The sequence below is a fragment of the Schistocerca piceifrons genome, chromosome 1 (assembly GCF_021461385.2).
Source record: "Schistocerca piceifrons isolate TAMUIC-IGC-003096 chromosome 1, iqSchPice1.1, whole genome shotgun sequence".
NCBI classification, from domain to species: domain Eukaryota; kingdom Metazoa; phylum Arthropoda; class Insecta; order Orthoptera; family Acrididae; genus Schistocerca; species Schistocerca piceifrons.
In genome coordinates this window covers 370,829,421-370,852,333 of record NC_060138.1, presented here as the reverse complement: position 1 = coordinate 370,852,333, position 22,913 = coordinate 370,829,421, and positions in this window count along the sequence as shown.

The window sequence follows — 22,913 nt, the reverse complement described above, 5'->3', positions numbered from 1 at the left end:
TACCCTCACTACTTTCGTCTTTCTTCGATTTACTATTAATCCATATTCTGCACTTATTACACTGTTCATCCCATTAAGAGATCCTGTAATTCTTCTTCACTTCCACTCAGGCGCGAATCTTATCACTGATATCCCTTCACCCTGAATTTTAATTCTAATATTCAACAATTCTTTTATTTACGTCACTACAGTAGGGGCGAAAGACTACATCCCTCTCTGAACGCCCTTATCACTTCAAGTAATTCGTTCTTGTCATTCCACGCTTATTGTTTAAAATGGTTCAACTGGCTCTGAGCACTATGCGACTTAACTTCTGAGGTCATCAGTCGCCTAGAACTTAGAACTAATTAAACCTAACTAACCTAAGGACATCACACACGTCCATGCCCGAGGCAGGATTCGAACCTGCTACCGTAGCGGTCGCTCGGTTCCAGACTGTAGCGCCTAGAACCGCGCGGCCACTGCGGCCGGCACACGCTTATTGTTCCCTCTTGGTTTTTGTATATTATTTCTTTATAGCTTACCTACATTTTCCACATAATTTCGAACATCTTGCACCATTGTAAATTGTCCAACCCTTTTTCCAAGTCGACAAATCCTATGAACGGGAAACTTACTGGCAGATTAAAATTGTGTGCCGGGCCGAGACTCGAACTCGGGCAAAGGTCCCGATTTCGAGTCTCGGTCCGGCACACAGTTTTAATCTGCCAGGAAGTTTCATATTAGCGCACAGTCAGCTGCAGATGAAATGTCATTCCTATGAACGTGTCTAGATTTTTCGTCATTCTTGCTTCCATTATCAAGTGTAAAGTCAAAACTGCTACTGTGGTGCCATTACCTTTCCTAAACCCAAACCGAACGTTATCTAACAGACCCTCAATTTTCTTTTCCGATATTGTGTACATAATTCTTGTCAGCAACTTGGATGAAAAATGCTGTTAAGCTGAGGCAAAGAGACATTTGTGAGCACTGGTCAACAGCATTCTCTTTGGCCATTTGAGGTGCTAACTGGTCGACCCCGGTCCGGTAGTGTAGTGGGACCTCTGTCCTCTGGGCCTTCGGTAAGTGAAGATGTTCTTTCACGCCATCTCCAGGAACTTAAGTTATAAAGTTGGAATGTGTAAGACTTAGTTTAGTTTGAGGTTGTAATGCTTTTCTTCCAGGGGTAAGCACTGAAAAACGAGCCGTTTAATTCATTTCGGTTACGGAGTAGTACCATGTTTACCATGTTTATTAGTATTTCGTTTCTTTCTTTTGATCCTTTGTCGTACCGGAACTTAGCTGTGGAAGAGTAATTTAACAACTTGTATCTAAATTCAGTTAGTGTCTCTGTGTGTGAAAGCATTGTATGGTCTCTATACGTTTGTAATAGATTTATTTTCCAGGTATTTGATTTCATTTCTTTTCGCGAGTTCTGTTTTCTCATAGCATGCAAGATTGTGTGATCGCACCCACTGATCCTGCAGCTCCTGTAACCCGTCTCCTTTTGTTCTGGAAACTCTTAATATATTTGAAATAGAACTAGTGCTGTACACATTCTAAAAGTTCGCACGCACGTGGAGCACCCTTTTCTTCAGCATGACACACGAGTGCTGCGACATCGGCAACAATCCGACGCCTTGAGTTCGCTGTCATCATCATCCTCCATAATGTGCCGGCTTGGCACCACCCGATTTTCATCTGTTTCCAGAACTTAAATAAACCCTTCGAGGACTAAACCTTGATGGTGATGAAGCGGTGCAAGGAGAGGTGAGGTTGCAGCTCCCTCAGCAAAGTCAAACACTCTACGGCGACTGTATCGACAAACTTGTATCTCCTTGGGAGAACTGTGTTCGCCGGCAGAAGAATAAAACTGTAACATGTGAGCAACGTTTACTTTATTTAAAAAGCTTTAAATGTTTTCACATAAAAAAATCGGAGGAGTTACTATTCACCACGTTCACATAATAACCCTTCATGTCAGTGTGAAAGGGTACAGTACCGCCCGACATTGAAAATAGGTACAACATACTTCATTATTTTTGTCAGAACACATTTTTTTGTAAAATAACTCAATTTCAATTAATACAGCGAAGCCGGATACCAGTGTGGGAAAGAATGACAATTTATTTATTTAATTGATCACATGCGCACTCCCATAAAGTAAATCCCTACATCCAGTTTGGTGAGATCTGTGAAATGAATGAATGTATGGTCGTCTGCTAACCGCAGATAGTGAATGTGAATATATGATCATCTTTGAGTCGATCCTTTGGCCACCTTTGGTGGGACCAAAGAGATGAAATTTACCAGAGCTTTGAGCGCCTGAAATGTGGCTGACCAATACGATAGCAAGGTGCTTCCCCCACCTCGACAGAGATGGGAGAGGACCTAGAGAACGGCCATATTTCAGCACACTCTGCCGCTGGATCTTGTGCTGTTAAGACCTGTTTTAGTTGTGCTCCGTAATGACGAAAGAGTGGAGACATGGTATGCATGTGGAATATTTAAGAGTAGTTTGAAATATTAATTTCTCTATTTCAGGAACTTTTGTGGGGAGAATTAAATGTCAGGCAGGTAATATTAAAGGGATTGTAGTAATCTTCGGAAGTGACCAACGGTCACAATGAAACCACGTGTAGCAATAAGCTGAAATACTTCCGTGTGCTTACGTTAAGCTGAATTACTAGCGTGTGTACAATAAGTTGAAATATTTAAGAAATAGCGTGTGTACCATAAGTTGAAATATTTAAGAAATGGCTTGTACAGGACTTGAAATTAGAGACGAGTACTTCCACGTGGTGAGTACTGTGTGAGTCTCAATCTGTGTATGAGACAAAGGATAAAGAGAAGTACTCGTCCATGGTATCAGTTGAGGACTCGCGTGTGTGATGAATATGTTCTTAATGTTACTTTGCGTGATATGATTCCGTGTGACGCTAGATTTAAACCCTGAGAGAGAATCAAGGTGAGTCGGCTGTCTATCCAGCAACGCCACTTGGCTTGCATTGCACAGGAAGACGTGCATATATCTCCAGAGTTCGTAGTAGGAAAGTAGAATTACGAAGTGGGGCAGTGTCGTGTGAAACTGGGATAAGTATTAATTGAAGTGGGAAAACTGAAAGTGATAATGCTGTGACCATTCTCTGTGTAGTATTTCCTATTGTAGTGTGGTGTATGTCATGTAATTTGGGTATGTGTGGTTTGCATGGGAGAGTAGCGAGGTAGTTTCAAAAGATTAGTGGGTTATGCTTGTTCCTTCGGTACCGCTCGGTCTGGAGGAAAGTTTAGTGATGATGATTGTGAGAGTCGAAGTGTGAGAAATAATAAAAGATCCACCATCCTGCCCAGAAAGTGCACTGTAGCGTTAAAAATAATTACGAGACCATAATATAGAGATTCACCAATGTAAAGCCATGCCCACTGGGCGGAATTTCTCATGTGATATTGTAGGTTATAGAATTTGTGTGTTTAGGTTAGGGAATTTATCGGAATAAATAGGATAGTGAAAAGAAAAAGATTGGTGGACTTTTCCTTCGAATTGTATGTTGTCATAATGTCCCAAATTTATAATGTGTGCGCCATTCATATTCAGTGTGGTGGCCACGTGTTGACAAAAGCCGTTAAATGAAAAAATAAAGAAAATATGGTATTGCCAGTGCGTAGTGTACAGTCAGAGTTCTGTAAATTACTGATAGTCAGATGCGTGTTTCCGTTGCGTATTAATCATATAGGAGGATAACTTGTAACTTAAGTGTGAGTACTAGAGTTCATGTTACTCGATAAATAAGAATGAATCCACTCGCTTGGCAGACCACTCATCTTGCAGGCCTGACTGCTTGATGCCACAGTATGAGCAAGGCATGTGGGTGCCTCTCAAGTGTAATTTCAAAAATGGCTCTGAGCACTATGGGACTTAACTACTGAAGTCATCAGTCCCCTAGAACGTAGAACTACTTAAACCTAACTAACCTAATGACATTACACACATCCATGCCCGAGGCAGGATTCGAACCTGCGACCGTAGCGGTCTCGCGGTTCCAGACTGCAGCGCCTAGAACCGCACGGCCGCTCCGGCCGGCTCAGTGTAATTTCAATAAACACTAACATCCTTCACGAGTTCAGTATTTTGCCTCTTGTCTGAGTGAGACCACGTGTGGGCTTTTAAAACAATGTAATCATTACTTGCTTGCTACGACAACCAAATTCATCTTCTTGGTAAATTTGATTCTTTCTGGTAGTATTTATCGACAGTCCAGTAGTTTTTACGCTCGTTTACTGTGAAAGGACTTTGTTCATTGCTGAATCGGGCAGTTGTTGGTCAATTGAAATTGTATTGTATAAATTCTATATCGTGCGCTAAATGTTTTAGTTCCAAATGCTTCTGTGGTTTTCGGATTTCCCAAAGTTGGAATTTCTGTGTAAATCACTGATCGGCTGCGGTTGACCGTTAAAATTAGTTACGTTCTGTCCCAATGGGCATTCGTCGTCCGCTTCGGTAGCTGCGCGGTCAGCGCTGGGGATTGCTAAGCGAAGGGGCCCGGATTTTATTTCCGGCCGGATCTGAGATTTTCTTCGTTCGGAGACTGGTAGTTGTGTTGTCCGACATTCGTATCGTCATAAATGACATTCGACTGTTCAGAGTGCCGTAGGGGCACGTCCCAAAAGCCAATAACAAAGAAAACAATGCGTATACGTTTGGTGTATAGAAGTGCATTTATAGACTCTGTTCCTCTCTCGGTGTCCATTGTTAGTATGCGTGTGCTTTGATAAACCCTTCCTTTTTCTCATCCTAGGTACTTCCCACGTGTTGGAGTAAATTCACGAAGTGCATACTGTATTCTGTGATGACTCTCAGGCACCAGCATTCTCTTGCCATTACGATTTTAATTTGATATTTTTATGTTCTGAACAATCTACGAACTCTGTTCTGAAAATTCCTGAATTCTGTGCACAAAATGTATCTACGTTTACCTTTTACTTATTGTACATGGGATCCTTTGGAGTGCTCTTCTCCACAGTTGATACACCGCTCCTAACGCCCTCTGCACTTCCGGAATCAGTGCCCTCTGCGAATTTTCTTTTATCTCGTCTAACATTGCAAATCTTCGTGCTTTCAACGAGGTTTTCAATTTTATAAATAGAAAAGAAATCCACCGAGGCCAGGTCTGGGATTACGGAGAGTGAAGTAGCACAGGGATTTCGTTTATATTTGCAGTAGTCGTGCACCAGCAGGGATGAATCTGTGGATGAATTATCGTGATGCAAGAGCCATGAATTGTCTCGCCACATTTCAGGCCATTTCTCTCTCACATTTTATAACAGGCATCGTAACACATCCTAATAGTACTATCGATTAACAATTTTCCCTGTGGCACGAATCATGACAAACTAATCCTTAAAAGCCAAAGAAAACTGTCAGCATACCTTTGACATTTGACCTGACCTGACGAGCTTTTTTCGGTCTTGGAGAACCTTTCCCGATTCATTGTGGAGATTGAACCTTGGTCTCAAAATCATAACCGTAAACCTACGTCTCATCACCAGTTATGATTCTCTCAAGGAACATCTCGTTCTCATTTGCGCGATCCAAAAGCTCTTCACAGATTGCGAAGCGAAGGTCTTCATGACATGATCCAACTGAAATGTCTACATTCTCCTGTAATCTCTTGTACAGTCAGTCCTCGATTGGCACGCACAATTTCGTTGACGTTCCTTGCATGAGAGTCGTTGGTAGATATCGAAGGGAGTCATGAACGAGGGTCATCTTTAACTTCCATCTGACCATTTTAAAACCTTGTGAACCATTCGTAACACAGAGTACGGCTTAAGCACTCATCACCGTAGACTTCCTGCATCCTTCGAGGTGTCACTGTAAAGGTTTTCTTGAGTTTTACGCAAGTCTACCATCTCTAAATTCGCAAACTGTGCGACACAACGTTCTTTTCTATACAGCACTGAACAACAACTAACAGACATACAGCAGTGAAACTTCCAGCAATTACACACTAAACACAGGCGTGTGCAGGGATGCCAACAGCATGCCAGTCGGGGCGTCGTGAGGGTCTCGACCTCTATACCCTCCTCCTTATCAAATAAGTTGTGGAAGTATTTATATTTTTAAATATATATCATTTTCCCAATTAACAGCTAGCTTTTGGAGGAAGAAAGTAGTATGAATCAAAAATGGCAAGACTTTGAGAACTTGCTAGCTAAATAGGATACTTCTAGGTTGTGAATCTTCAGGTTGTACAATTTATTGAATTGAATCTTCAGGTTGTACAATATATTGAGTGACAGAATGTACCGGAAGATCAGCAGGGATCCCACTAATCGAGTGGCGAAGAAAACTGCTTCGCTTCTGAATGATTCTCCCTTCCCACCAGAAGTTGTTCGGAGATTGAAACCAAGTGGTGCGGTGCCTCCTAGATTTTATGGACTACCAAAGGTCCACAAGGGAGATGTTCCTCTCCACCCCGTAGTCAGTAACATAGGATCTCCGACATTTGACGTTGCCAAACACCTGGCATCGTTGTTGAGGCCTCTTGTGGGAAAATCTGCTCACCACATAAGAAACTCTGCTGATTTCATTAGTAAACTGAAATCATTGAAAATGAACCCTTCTGATATGTTAGTTAGTTTCGATGTGGTGTCTTTATTCACAAAGCTTCCCCTTCCAAAATCTCTACAACTTATTGAAAGAAGTTTTGACAAAGAGATTTCAGCTTTATTCAAACATGTTCTGATCTCTACATACTTCTTATTTAACAACGAATTTTTTGAACAGAAGGACGAAGTCGCCATGGGTAGTCCCTTATCCCCTCTGGTGGCCAATTTATTTAAGGAAGACTTCGAGCCGGCCGGTGTGGCCGTGCGGTTAAAGGCGCTTCAGTCTGGAACCGCGTGACCGCTGCGGTCGCAGGTTCGAATCCTGCCTCGGGCATGGATGTGTGTGATGTCCTTAGGTTAGATAGGTTTAATTAGTTCTAAGTTCTAGGCGACTGATGACCTCAGAAGTTAAGTCGCATAGTGCTCAGAGCCATTTGAACCATTTTGAAGACTTCGAGGAGAAGGCGCTTGAAACTGCTGACTTGAAACCCACGGTATTCTGGAGGTATGTTAATGATACCTTTGTAGTTTGGCCCCAAGGTGAAGATAACTTTCAAGACTTCTTAAGACATCTGAACTCCCTCCACGATCAAATAATGTTCACAATGGAAATTGAAAAGGAGGGATGCCTTTCATTCTTGGATGTTCAGGTTCGGCGCGGAGAGGATGGCACTTAGGGACAGGAAGTATATCGGAAACTGACGCACACGGATATGTATTTACGTGCAAACAGCTGCCACCATCCTGCCCAGACGATGAGTGTTCTCCGAACTTTGACCCACAGAGAGCATATTATTTCTGACGAAAGCAGTCTGCAAGATGAACTTTCCCACTAACAAAGAGTGTTTGAAGATATTGGGTACTCCCAACAGGAAATACAGAAGGTACTGAAAATGAAACCGAAAGAGGCCACAAAGAAAGCAGAAGAAGACGAAGAAACCTTTAAATCGATGGTCTTCCTGCCATATGTGGGTAGCCGCTCATCAAAAATAGGACGGATTCTCAGCAGACACAAAGTAAAAGTGATTTTTCGTTCTCCACCCAAAACAGCTGCACTCGAGGACTCCGTCAAAGATGGTTTGCTGCACCGAAAATGTGGAGTTTACAAAATTCCATGTGAATGTGGCCTTTCTTACGTTGGACAAACAACTCGTACTGTCCAAGAAAGATGTACAAAACACCGGAGGTACACACGACTTTTACAACCTAACAAGTCGGCAGTGGCAGAACACTGTATTGACAATGGTCACAGTATGTTGTATGACAACGTCAAAATTTTGGCAACTACACCATCTTTTTGGGACTCGATAGTCAAGGAGGCAATTGAAATTCGCTGGACGTCGAATTTAATTAATAGAGATAGTGGTTTCAACCTTGATAAATCATGGTATCCGGCACTTGATGTAATAAACTCACAAAGACTACGTCACAGTGCAGCTCAGAATGATATATCGACATGCCAACACAGATCGACTGCGGAGTCATAGATGTAACTTGCACACTGTGCACGTCTGTGCCGCCGACCAACGCCTATGGCGCATTTGTGGCCGCATGCGCAGTTGCGCGGTACACGAGTATAAAGGGAGCAGTCTTGCGGCTCACTCTGAAGATGGCTGAACGTTATATGGCCGAAATATTAGAAGAAGCAGGAGAATTCTTGCGGCTGCACGCAAGAAGCTTAATGGAACAGTACTTCTAGGTTGACTGCTTGAGAGCGTGCCCATGTGGATGAGCTCGCGGGCCGATCAGTGATATCCCAACTACACACTGGGGTGACAAATGTCATAGGATACGTCCTGCTATAGCGTCGGATCTCCTTTTGCCCAGCATAGTGAGCAGCTCGACTTGGCATGGAGCCAACAAGTCGCTCAAGTCCCGTGGAGAAATATAGAGCCCTGCTTCCTCTATAACCGTCCATAACTGCGGAAGTGTTGCCGGTGAAAGATTTTGTGGACGAACTGACCTCCCGATCATCTCCCATAGATGGTGGATGGGATTCATGACAGGCGATCTGGGAGGCGAGAAAGCTCTTCAAAGCAGTCGCGAACAATTGTGACCCAGTGACATGGAGCATTGTAATCCACAAAAAAATCCATCATTGTTTTGTAAAATGAAGTCTGAAAGGTTGCAAATGGTCTCCATATAGTTGAATATAACCATTTCCGCTCAATGATCGGTTCAGTGGACCAGAGGTCACAGTCTGTTCCATGGAAACACAGGCCACACCATTATGGAGCCACCAGTAGCCGACACAGTGCATTGACAACAACCTGGGTCCATGGTTTCATGAGATCTGCGCCACATCGAACACTACTATCAGGTCTTACCAACTGAAATCTGGACTCATTTGACCAGGCCACGGGTTTCCGGACGTCAAGAGTGTAACCAGTATGGTCACGAGCCCATGAGAGACGCTGCAGTCGACGTTGTGCTGTTATTAAAGGCACTCGCTTTGGTCGTCTGCTGGCATAGCACGTTAATGGCAAACTTCGACGCACGTCTCACATTTATTTCTGCGGATCTTTCACGCAATGCCACTTATCTGTTAGCAATGACAACTCTACGCAAATGCTGCTGCTCTCAGTCGTTAATTGAAGGCCATCGGCCGCTGCGTTGTTCATGGTCGAAGGTAATGCTTGAAATTTGGTATTCCTGGCACACTCTCGGCATTGTGGATCTTGGTATATAGAATTCCTTAACGATTTTCGAAATGGAATGTCCCATACGTCTAGCTCCAACTACCAACCCGCGTTCAAAGTCTGTTAAATCCCGTCGTGCAGCCCTGATCACATCGGACACCTTTTCACATGAATCACCTGAGTACATATGACAGCTCCGCTTTTTTATCCTTTATTGTAATTTCATTCCCCTGCCCCCTATGGGCAGGGGAAGGCTGGCAGCAGCACAGTCCACCGTTCTTCAGCCAAGTGGCTTTAACAAAAATACAAGGGGAACTCTTACATAAAAAACGGGGGTAAAAAGGGGGACGTAAAAATACAGTAAATGGAGATGATGGGAGTAAAAATATACACTACCACGGCGACAGTGGGGGACAACTAAAAAGTCGATATGAAGTTAAATGAAAAAAGCTGGCAATTCGTTGCGTACTTAAAATCACTGGAGTCAAACACAAGGTAAAAGTTGGCCACAGTATAAAATTCACCAGATCGAGACACTTAAAGAACAAAACCATTGGAAATGACGGAACACTCACGAGAATAAAAACCGCTGGTAGGGATTTGCCGATAACAGCTCCGCTAATACACTGCCCTTTTATACGTTGTGTATGCGATACTACCGCCATCCACATATGTGCATACCACCATCCCATGACTTTTGTTCAGTCTTTTGTATGCCCCTCACCTCAGCGTATACCCTGGTAGCAGAGTGGTCAGTGCGACAGAATGTCATACCTAATAGCCCGGTTTCGATTCCAGGCAGGGTCGGAGATTTTCTCTGCTGAGGGCCTGGATGTTGTGTTGTCCTTCTCATCATCGTTTCATCCCCACCGACACACAAGTCGCCGAAGTGGCGTCAACTCGAAACACTTGCACCCGGCGAACAGTCTACCTGACAGGAGGTCCTAACCACACATTTCCATTTACCTCTGTCTATAGAGGCGCATGTGCACAGCCTGACGTACCTGCAGTCACCAACATGTCCGACACGGTTCACGAATCTATAGGTAGAAGTAGCAAATCATATAAAGTCGAATAAGGCAAAACGGAAAAGGAAAAACATTCGGCTAAGAAAAAAAAGGCGCATAATTATACTGGTTTTCCGCACGCAGCCGGAAGCGATCGAGAGAAACACCATTCCCCTGATTTACACGCTCGTATAGTCAAGGTCCATAGCTCAATATTCAGTCATGACATTCAGTGAAATACTGATGATTGTGAATGAACACATATGTTTTATATTGTGTGAAATATGACTTTATCAAAGATAAAAATTTTTCGCTTCTGTGCAGCATAATTTTCGGGTCCACGGCCTAATATAAAGGCTGAAGACTATCGTGTTTTTAATAAATTTCTTATTATCAACCGGAGCGCCACTTCATTACCTAAAATTTGTGAGACTTCTTTCCTATGACATTTTCTACATTGCTTGAGAGACGTACGTGCTTCTCAAATTTTCAGATGCCTTTTAAAGGCTATATTTTTCTGAACTGAAATTTCTTGGATGTTTCGCTGAAGCAATGTACCATTCGCTTTTGTAAATTATATTATGTAAATTATATGTAAATTATTATTATATTAAAATATCTTACATATTTACCGTAATAAAACAATTTTTATCATTAGATCTTGTAGGTACCAATAGGTCGGACCTTATCAACAACAGTAGCATAGAAACGTGGGTTAGCGATCATGACGTCATAACAGCAACTATGAATAAATCAGTCAAGAAGGCTGGGAGAGTGTTTCTGCTAGATAGAGCCGAAAAACAGTTATTAACGTCTCACTTAGACAGTGAATTGGCATCACTTAGTTCCAGTAAGATGGAGGTAGAGGAATCCCGGACAAAGTTTAAGCAGATTGTAAATCGTGGTCTGGAGAGTAACGTGCCTTGTAAGTGAGTAAAGGATAGGGATAGTTAGCAAATGAAAGATACTAATAGAGAACGAACAATGTATTTACCTTGATATCATCACAAGTCATAATATATATATCAGTTCATGACAAATTACAAATCTCCGCCATCTCTCTCCCCACATCCACCACTGCTGGCGGCTCACCTCCAACTGCTCAACGCTACGCGCTGTTCACAGCCAGCTGCCGCTGCCCAACACTACAATGGCAGACAACAATGCAAACTAGCCTCAGACTGCACACAGCACAGCCAGTGATTTTCATACAGAGGTGGCGTTACCAATAAAAAAACCTAAACAGCCTACTTACATAGAGAAAACATAAACAGCCTACTTACATAGCCCCCATGCTCCCCACAAAAATTTTTACAAATGGTGTTGGGCACTGGCCAATACAGATTTGACAAAAATTTTTCACTATTACAGTAACAAAGATATAAAATGCACACACTTATTGATACATTGTTGGTCAAAAGCTAAAAATTTCTCACAGTCCATAAAGACAGTCCTGATCATTCATTACGGTAATCACAGGTTTTTTTTCACAAAGTCTCATTAGTAAAAGAAATTGCACACAGAAGTAGTGGATTTCCATGCAGTCTTGAAGAAGTAGTGTTGTCCTTCCAACGGAAAGACAGTGCTGGCTCTTGACATGCTGACAGGTAATGGGCCACAATGGAGCAAACCCACAGCAGAGTCATTCGAAGTTTTGAAGAGTAGTGGTAGGTAAGTCATCACAGAGCAGACCCACTGTAGTCCTGGTAGAGATTACGGTATTGGTGGGCCACCAGAGGTGCAGACCCACTGTAGAAATAATGGTATTGATGGATCATCAAAGATGTAGACCCACTGTAGTCCTTGAAGAGATGGCCAGCAGCCATCTGTTGTGACTGTGCAGGTGCACAATCACCATTGAAGAGTCTTGCGGATAATATAGCAAGTCCATAAACCACCACTTGTGCACTCACAAAGTTTTTGAAATTGTCCTTAGATCCAGCAATGCTGTTATCCAGTCCCTTGCTGAGTTATTAACACACGTGCAAACGCTCACAGTCCCAACTTCTCACATATTATCCATATACTATGACCAACAGAAACGTGTGCAGTGAAATGTAACTAACAAGTTAATAATATCATGAACTGGTGACAATTACAATTTTATAACATAAGAATACAATAACAAAGGTACAAAATACATCATTAAAAACATAATAATACAGATAACATTTGTAGTACAGGCTTTACAAAAGAATAGAAATAAACATATACATCAGTGTTACAAAAATAGTGACATAAGTACATACATAAAATAATGAGAATAGTTTTCGAAACATTAATTTCACACATGAACATTGAAACAGAACAGAATTGTAAACAACTTTACAAAGAAAATAACATATTATTAATGCAACTTATATTTGAGGATAACAGTATTCCTCCTCATAGTGAATATAGCTTAGTATTAGAAGAGAAAAAAATTCTATGAAACAGTACACAGAGACAGGAAGAAAACAAATACTCAAGGGTACACAAACACATAGTGGGATAACACCAATAGGAAAGGACAGGGTTCGTTTTCAGTGTAACATTTGGTACTGCAGTCCAACCCAAAACTTCATATATCTTTCCTCTTATTTCATCCTTTGTTTCCACCAAAAAAAATTCTATCTAAGCATGCTTTCTGTATTTATATGTTCACACATTTCTTACCTCAACATTTATTTCCAAGAAAATCCTACCTAAACCTGTTTTCTCAATGCATTTCTTCCAATTCATCGCAACTCATTCTCTTAGAGGCTACCCCCTCTTAAGCTAACTTAAATCTACTGAGCTCAGATGCTAAACTAAGGGACGAGGCAATGCAGCATCACATAACAAATCAACACAAACAGCAATGCAAAAAATGCAAATTGGCAAAGCTAGCAGCATAAATGAGCAAAAGTCAAATTCAATAACACTATGCCTGGCAAACAGCAGCAACTTATACCTAAACATGACATAGCGCAAGCAGAAAAAATATTACACTAAACAACAATGCAGATAAGGGAAATGTATATTCACATCTTAATGTCTACGTAATTAAAGTGGTGCACCACAAGAAGTTATTCTACCAAAAAGTTACCAATTACTTGAAAAGAAAATTATGAATGCAGTTACTAGTTCCTTCTTATTGTTCTTTCCTTTCCAAGTGCTCCTTTTTTAAAGAATGTGGATCATAAAATAATTATTTAATAGATCTGTTGACAGAAAGTGTTCACATTAGCAAATGCATTTCATTTTATAAAAGCAATGCTGCAACACAGCTGAAAAACAGGTATCAAATGAAATAAGCAATTACGCAAACCAAAGCATAAAAACATCATTCAATAGCTAAGTGGCATTTCGTAAGTCAGTAGCTCTCAATTCTCGTAGAAAGACACTTGTCATTATCAGGTTTGCAGATGTAAGAATATTTCCAAGGATAATGGCCTCCCCTTTTTTTTTGTGCTACCTGTGCCGCTGAAAAGGGCTCGCAATAATGGCTTTTTCTCCAGGCGTCTGACACAGCTGGGTGCCCGCGACGCATTACGTGCAGGTGGTCACTTAACATTCTTACGGAAATATTTACCGCTACAGTGACAGCCTCACATAAAAATATTTCACAGGTCAAGAATTAGCGTTGCAAATCTGTAGAAACAAAATCCTATGAATATAACAGTGTCCAAAAAATGTTCAGTGGCATTGTGATACATTCACACATGATTCACACATGTCATAACTCTTAAAGTACGATTCTTGGTTTCCAACATCCTTTTCCACAAATCAGAGTCCCTAAACACTACTCATTATTCCTTACCTCATTATACATAAACATATTCGTCGACACTTCTTCAATATTTCATCATGAGAAATACGTAGCATAATAAACATTCCTCAACAACATAATACACATCGTCGTCGTAATAATAACATCATAACACCTCAGTCAAATCTCAAAATCGTCGTAACTTCCTCCAATAATTTCCAAGCCTAAAAAAATTCTCTGCTCATGTCAAAAGTGTCAGCTGCCTCAAACGTACTTTAAAAATCATAATCCCTTTACCAAATACATCATTCAAAGCTCTGATAGTATCACAATGGTTCCGAAAAAATATGAACAGTTTACAAAGTACAGACAAAATACAATTTCGTAAGTGTGAAGTTATCCAACGGTGTAATTACGTAAACATCTGTCACTGACGTAGTAAAAAAATGTTTATCTCTCAGTTAAATGATCAGATAGCTGTGTAATTTGTGTGTTAGAGAAATATGGTACCGATGTGTAAAGTTGTATAAGCAAATACCATATTAGCTAGGGTTCCTTGTGGTTGCCACACACATGGTACACAAAGTAAGCGTGTACCCCCCTGAGGATTAATGTAATTATACCCTCAGGTGTTACAGATTACAGCAATGGAATGAAATGTATCACGGAAAACTTTCTTTGTAATTCAAAAATCTTTAAAAATAAGTGTTTTAAGTATAAGATTAATCACTCAAATGCGTGTCCTGTAGCGCTAAATGCGCGTCTTGCTGTAAGAGAATTCTGTGGAACTGTCGTAGTTATCGTCCTCTGTAAGCAAAGTTCTGCTAAAGTCAATGTACTTACCTCATAATACACAAAAGTGAAATGCTTTGCGTATAGATAACTTAGTTATTACGCTTATTGCCGTGATGAGGAAAGTACTGTACAGTAACGTATTGTTATGCCACGAAAAAGGCTGTCTCATTGTTGCTATACCACAAAAGTTACTACTAAAACATGTTTTACTTTCCAGAAGAATTCAGAAAACTGTGCAGATATAAAACAGATACACTGCAAAAGCAACATTGTAAATTGTCACTCATTAGTAGCGTCGTGATAAAATCGTGTAGCTGTCACATTAACTAACCTCTGTGTCATCTGGTATCTCTCAGAAAGTACTTTAAATCCGGAATGTATTTTCAAGTAAACCAAAATGTTGCATTAAAATCTCATTAGCAGTACTGGTAAATGTTCTAATCGTACAACTAACAAGCAAGAATGTACACACACAATTACACTGTGTCGTCTGTTCGCAATAACAATGCATTCGTAATTTCTGTTTAAATAATTTCTCTTGGTTCTTGGCTGGATATTGAACTTCAAACATTGTTGCATGGTAACAGATTCTAAGTCTGACAAGCATACTAGTAACGTGAAGTGAAACGTTTTATGGCAAAGACAAAGTTAAAAGGCAGATTATCTGTCAATAAATGGTTTTACATGAGAAATGTGGTGTAAACCTTTACTCTTCCTAGTGCACAGAGTTTCAACTTCAACGCAATTATCATGTGGTATACGTCGGTAAAGAATTCTGGAGTTTTTCTCAAGGTTAGCGTCTATGTTATTTTTCTCTGAGCCACCTGGCGCACGCGGCTGCCTGCTGTGCGAGTCATTGTCTGTCTCTTTGTTGGCGCGCGTCGTTATTGGGATTAGGAGACCTAACTTCTACAAATTCGCCTTGCCGAGAGGGCCCTGCTCTGTTTGAATCCCGCCAGTTCTGATGCAATTGACGTCTGTCGTTATGATCATATCGTCTGTCGTCATTTCGGTAGAATCCGTAGTTTCTTCCTTGTCGGTCACGTGGTGGAGAATTTCTCCCTGAATCGTAACTGTGCGCTGGACCGTTGCGTCTAAAGTTATTCTGTCTCCCTTGATAATAATTATTTTGGTTCCCATATTGTCTGTTTCTCTGATTCTCTCTGTGATAGTCATTACCACGGAGAGGTGATCTTTCCCTGTAGTTATTACTACTCTGCCAACGGTTGTCATACGGGTGGTGTCTGTTTTGGTCACGATTTGTGTTGTGAGAATAGCCTTGTCGTGTCAAGTTATTACTTCTTTCATCTCGGAATTGCGACAGTTGTGACCTGTAATTGTTGTGCTCCTGTTTCCGCGTTCCCCGATTGTCAGTGTCAATTTCCAATTCTTGTAACAGACCCTGAAATGCTTCAATGTCATCTTTGCAACGTCCTGCTAAAATAATATGTCGTAAATGTTCAGGCAATTTGAGTAAGCAAATGCGGATGAGTTCTGAGGGGCTGTATGGGTTTGAAAGATATTGATTCTTGTGCAACATGTCTTCGAAATATTTCATAAGACTGGAAAATTCAGATTGTTCGAAACGTTTCATCATTATGATGCTATGTTTTACACGGTCTTGTGTGGCTTGAGACCAATATGCTGAGAGGAAGGCATGGTAAAACTCTCCTTCACTGTGGCAATCGTGAATTACCGATCGCATTCTTACAGCTGGTTCATTCTCCAAGTAGCCACACATAAATTCTAATCTGTGTTCCAACGACCAGTTGGGAGGAAAACAATGAGAGAATTGATGGAGCCACGCTTGTGGATGAATGTCGTTGCCAGAATTCTTAAATGTTTTGAATTTACGTGTAGTAATGAACAGCTTATAGTCAAAATCATCGTGTCGGCGAGTAGCATCTCGGTCATAGTTACGTCGTTTCGCCGGTTCCATCTCAAAATTCGGCGTACCTTGCCAACTTCTTTCACAATTTCCGAAGTGCCCTGTGTTGTTATTTTGTGTCTGTTCCGTATTTGTATGTCCCTCTTCCCGTATTGGGGCGCGAGTGTCCTCTGAAATACGTAATTCTTGTACTACTTGTGCCAACTGATCTTGCACTTCCCGGATTTCTCTTTTGTACTGTGTATTGATTTGATTTTGATTTTGTTTGAATTTTCTAATTTGTTCATACTCTTCTGTGCCAGTGAAGGCTACAGGTGTTGTGTCATTCAGATCATCATCTACCTTTGTAGATAAGTTAGTGAACTGATCTGAAAGTTCAGCTACTTTATCCGATAGTGAAATTATTTCCTCTGTATGTTTTTCTGAACCAAGTTTCAGAGTATCTACTGTGTCCTTTAAGTTTTCCTGAGTTTTTGCAAGTTGCGTAACCGAATCGGTAGATGCAACTGAGTCAATTTTAGCTTGCAAGGTGTCGTGATTTTCATGAACAATGGTTTGCAGTTCTTTTATGGCTGCTTCGTGATTCTGTAATACATTTTCATGCCGCGAAAAAATAGGTTGAAAATGCTCACAAATTTGTGTTTTTACGTCATTACAGACTTTTTGACATTTCGATTCAATGTTATGTAACTCAGTAGTTAAATCTTCACGTGTTTGTTCAAGCGTGGTGTGAAGATTTTGTTCCATTGCGTCTAACTGTTGCTGTGTTTGTCTCTGATGTTGTTCCATTGTGTCTAACTTTCGAAGATTTTGTTCCATTGTGTCTAACTTTTGAAGCTTTCGCTGTGTTTGTCCCATTTGCTGTATTAATTGTAATAACAATGCACTGGTGTCTGGAACATGTTCCTCAGTGCTTTTCGGCAGTGAATTTGCACCGGCAACATTCACATTTTGACAAGCAGAAAATGTGTCTTGACTTATTTGAGAAAACGGTGAGGAACCAAAACCTGAATCTACAGTATTTGCGAGATCGTGTCGTGTCATTTCGGCTTCCTGAGGCGAGCTATTGCCGACCGGTCGATCGATAATGCTTCCCTCTTCACTAATTGTTTCACTGTCCACGCCATTGTTTGCCGCCCGCTCCATTTCCCTATGCACAGTTACCAAATTACTACTTTGAATGTCTGTTAATTCATTACTCTGCGGCGCTAACACACTGCTTTCGTCTTCACTGTCATTTCTCAGTTTACTTTGGAGCCTAGTATTACGTTTTTCACACGCCATTATTGTCACAATATTTCACACGACAACACAGAAAAGCACAATTTGAAGAGCAAAAATAAGAGAACACATTAACATAACACAGAAAAAATATCTAGTTAATTGCAGCTGCGAAATACTTGGTGCAAATCTACATGCATGCCACAACTGTTTTACTGTACAACAATGAAAGGCTACAACTACAAAGGAGATTCTCTCTACTATTACACGCTAGCAATAAACAATAGCTACACTAATTACACAAACTACAACAAAAAATCAGAAGATTCCAGTGAGGTATCCTAGGCTAAGGGTCGACATATGAAACGTCCCCTTTGAACAATTATACATAGACTGTGCTTAACCTGACACACAATATTTTGTTAGCGCAACGCAATCTGCCTTTCAAAATTCCCTACAAAAGAATGGCCCTGACTAACATTAAACTATACCTTTCACAAATCACTTACTTCACAAAAATCTTCGCTGCTCAAGCTACTGCAATACAGCGAGCGCCACTACTGCCAGCTAAATAAAAGATTCAAACTATGGAAGGCACTAACTACTGATAGGGATAGTTAGCAAATGAAAGATACTAATAGAGAACGAACAATGTATTTACCTTGATATCATCACAAGTCATAATATATATATCAGTTCATGACAAATTACAAATCTCCGCCATCTCTCTCCCCACATCCACCACTGTTGGCGGCTCACCTCCAACTGCTCAACGCTACGCGCTGTTCACAGCCAGCTGCCGCTGCCCAACACTACAATGGCAGACAACAATGCAAACTAGCCACAGACTGCACACAGCACAGCCAGTGATTTTCATACAGAGGTGGCGTTACCAATAAAAAAACCTAAACAGCCTACTTACATAGAGAAAACATAAACAGCCTACTTACAAAGGATGGAAAAGATCCACCATGGTTTAATACCGAAACTCGGCGGACGATCAGGAAGCAGAGGCTGTTGCACTCTAGGTTCAAAAGGGGACACACAAATGACGACAAGTGAAGGGTAGTAGAGATTCGTGCGTCTGTGAAAAGATATATGCGCGAAGCAAACAGCAACTACCGCCGTCACTTCTTCGCAAAAGATCTGACAAAGAACCCGAGAAAATTCTGGTCGTGTGTAAAGTCGCTAAGAGGGTCTAAGGCTTCCGTTCAGTCCCATGCTGAACAGCCTGGTGTGGCAGTTGAAGATAGCAAAACGAAAGCCGAAGTTTTAACTTTCACGTAGTTCACACAGGAGAACCGTCCAAGTATATCGCCATTTGACCATCAGACACACTCTCTTATGGACGACATAGAAATATGCATACCTTGCGTAGAGAAACAACTGAAAGATTTGAGAACAAATAAATCGCCAGGTCCGGAAGGAATCCCAGTTCGATTTTACAAAGTGTACGCCATTGGTCCCTTACCTAGCTCGCATTTATCGTGAATCTTCCGCCCAGCAAAAAGTCCCAAGCGACTGGAAAAAAAAGCGCGGGTGACTGCATTATATAAGAAAGGTAAAAGAACGGACCCTCAAAATTAGATACCACTGTCCCTAGTTCTGTTTGCTGCATAATCTTCGAACAGATTCTCATTTTGAATATAATAAACTTTCTTCAAAGAAGCTTATATCCACGAATCGGTGCGGTTTTAGAAAGCATAGCTCGTGCGGAACTCAGCTTACTCATTTCTCTCATGATATACTGAGAACAACGGGTGAAAGGCAACAGGCAGATTCATATTTCCAGATTTCCGGAAAGCATTTGACAAGGTACCCCATTGCAGGCTGTTAACGAAGGTACGAGCATATGGAATAGTTTCAGATATATGCGTGTGGCTCGAAGACTTGTTAAATAATAGAATCCAGTATGTTGTCCTCGTCGACGACTGTTCATCAGAAACAAGTAAATCGTCAAGAGCGCCCCAGGGAAGTGTGTTACTACCGCTGTTGTTCTCTGTATACATAAATGATATGGAGGACAGGGGGTCAGCAATCTACGGTTGATTTCTGATTGCGCTGTGGTCTGCGGTAAGATGTCGAAGTGGAGTGACTGTAGGAAGATACAAGATGACTTGGAAAAAATTTCCAGTTGGTGTGATGAATGGCAGCTAGCCCTAAATGTGGAAAAACCTAAGTTAATCCGGACGAGTAAGAAGGGAAAAAAATGTTATGTTCGGATACAGTATTATTAGTGTCCTGCTTGACAAAGTTAAGTTTTTAAATATCTGGGCGTAACGTTGCAAAACGATATGAGGTGGATCGAGCATGTGAAAACTGTGGACTTCGGTTTATTGGGAAAATTTTGGAAAGAGTGGTTCACCTGGAGCGACCTATTCTTGACTACTGCTCTAGTGTTTGGGATACGTACATGGTCAGATTGAAGGAAGACATCTAAGCAATCCAGAGGAGGGCGGCTAGAATTGTTATCGGTAGGTTCGAACAAAGTAAGTATTACAAAGATGCTTCGGGAACTCAAATGGGAATCCTGGAGGGAAGACGACTTTCTGTTCGAGAAACATTACTGAGAAAATTTAGAGAACTGGCATTTGAAGCTGGCTGCTTAACTGTTCTACTGCTGCGGAAAACCACGAGGATAAGATACGAGAGGTTAAGGCACATACGGAGGCGACAGACAGTCGCCTTTCCTTGCTCTATTTGCGAGTGAAATAAGTAGTGGTACTAGGCACCCTACGCTACGAACGCACAGTGGCTTGCAGAGTGTTTACATAGATGTAGATGTAAATATTAAACATTTTATGTTACGCTGCCATACCCACCTGTCACTCGTTAAATGCAAGCATGGTAGGCGTGACGATGAGTTGCATTTGTAGGCGGGATGGGGGATGTGGAGGGAGAGGGAAGGAGACACCGTAACAAACTGTGATCGCTACCCCTCGCCAGAACCAAGTCCTAACTCTTAATATATCCCTACTAATACTGTCACGAGTAAACCACTGAACCAATTTCGATGAAATTTTGTATCAACATAGCTTGTGCGCTGAGAAAGAACGCACGCTATTTTAGAGAGCGTGTACTACAAGGCATTTATTGATTTGAAGAATATTATGCGAATTATGGAAAAACATTTACTCCCTGATAAACCTCACTCCGCCGCGCGGGATTAGCCGAGCGGTCTCAGGCGCTGCAGTCATGGACTGTGCAGCTGGTCCCGGCGGAGGTTCGAGTCCTCCCTCGGGCATGGGCGTGTGTGTTTGTCCTTAGGATAATTTAGGTTTAGTAGTGTGTAAGCTTAGGGACTTATGACCTTAGCAGTTAAGTCCCATAAGATTTCACACACACAAACCTCACTCTTTTTTAATTTTGAACTTCATAATATTTGTGCATATTCTTTTATTGGTTATTCTGTACTTCTTACCAGCACGTATGTCCCGTAATGAGCACACTTAAGGGTAAAATAAGGAAAGTTACACAACTGAAATTTCATAAAGTCAAGGCAGTCCCTACTTTATCATGTGAGACCGGAAGTTGGACGCTGAGAAATAAACATTTACCACTGGAAACATCAGAAATTAAATTTGTAACACAATGAAAGACTGTACAAGGAAAGACAAAATTATAAACGAAGTAATAAGAGAAAAATTCAGGATGCAACCAGTAATCCAAAAGGCAATCCAATACAAAGAGTAAAAGAGAGGACATGTGCTTCGTATGTCGCCACAAAGACTTCCCAAACTTGCAACTGAATGTGGCAAGAGAAGCGTGGGAAAACCGAGGATGAGGTGGTGGGACCAGACCAGGTACGAGGCCTAACCCTGGAGTGGCAGAAGAAGATGTTCCACGTAATACGATTTAACGCTGTAACGTTCTTGGTTTAATTTGTGGTGTAAGCGGTGCTGATAGGCAGTAAAAGCGGGTTAAAAGCTGTGAGCTGTCTGGGGAAGTTAACCTTGCATTACTGCGCAACTGTTTCACCAGGTATCCAGTCTAGCTTACCAAATTCCCAACCAGACTAACATTAATTATAATCTTTTAATAGTCATACAACAACCGGTGATATGTATATAAAAAAGAGAATTTAAATAAAAAGAAATAAATCAGTTTATATTTGGAAATTTATTTTAACATTGATCATTGAAATTTCAGCAATTTAAACTTGATTCATAACTAAACTGGTGCCTTATTTAGGATTGTGAAAATGTGAGATTGTAATCTTACGGAATACATCAAATATGGACCCAAGATTGGGAGACTGCATACAACACTGCATTCATAAAATAACACACAAAGAACGTTGAAACATATGCAAGAGGAAATTAACCACAACCAACCGATTCAATTTTCACCCAAAGAAGTTACGTTCGTAGCACAATCCTGTCCGTCATGTAATTACCACACACTGGTATACTAAATTCATACTAACTCCCTGTGAAATCTTCCCGAAAAGAGTAGCTGAGGGCTACTTTGATGATTACACCACATGCTTCATGTGGTCAACTTGATTTACACAAAGAGTGTAACTCCACAATAATTTTGATAATTAAAATAAATTAGATCGAAAAGCAATTTACAAAAGAAAAACCTCAAACTGGTTACTATCGTCCTACTATTAACCTGATGGGTCAAACCATTGTATGAGCACGTGGTACTGGTCTCACAAAGTACACCCCACGTGGGTTGAACATAAAGAAAAGTTGCTATATTGAAAAATATTGTCAAGATGAGACGTTGTAATCTCACGCACATTCGCATTTAAGATTGATGATCTTAGTTAGAGTTACTGATTAACACATGGTTCCACTTTACTCACAAAGTAGTGACAAAGCAACTACCAGTATATATTCTGAACTTCACACTCGAATTACACTGCGCTGCAATTTAAGATAACATTCGATATTTCAGAGCTAAACCTGAAATAAAGGTGACTAAATTTTCAGTTAGGCTGAACTTAAGAAATCCGTTGTCCTACAGACTTAGGGACACGAGCTTAGCCAGAGATCTTACCACTTCAGACGCTCGCCGTGGACAGACTGCCCTGGTCC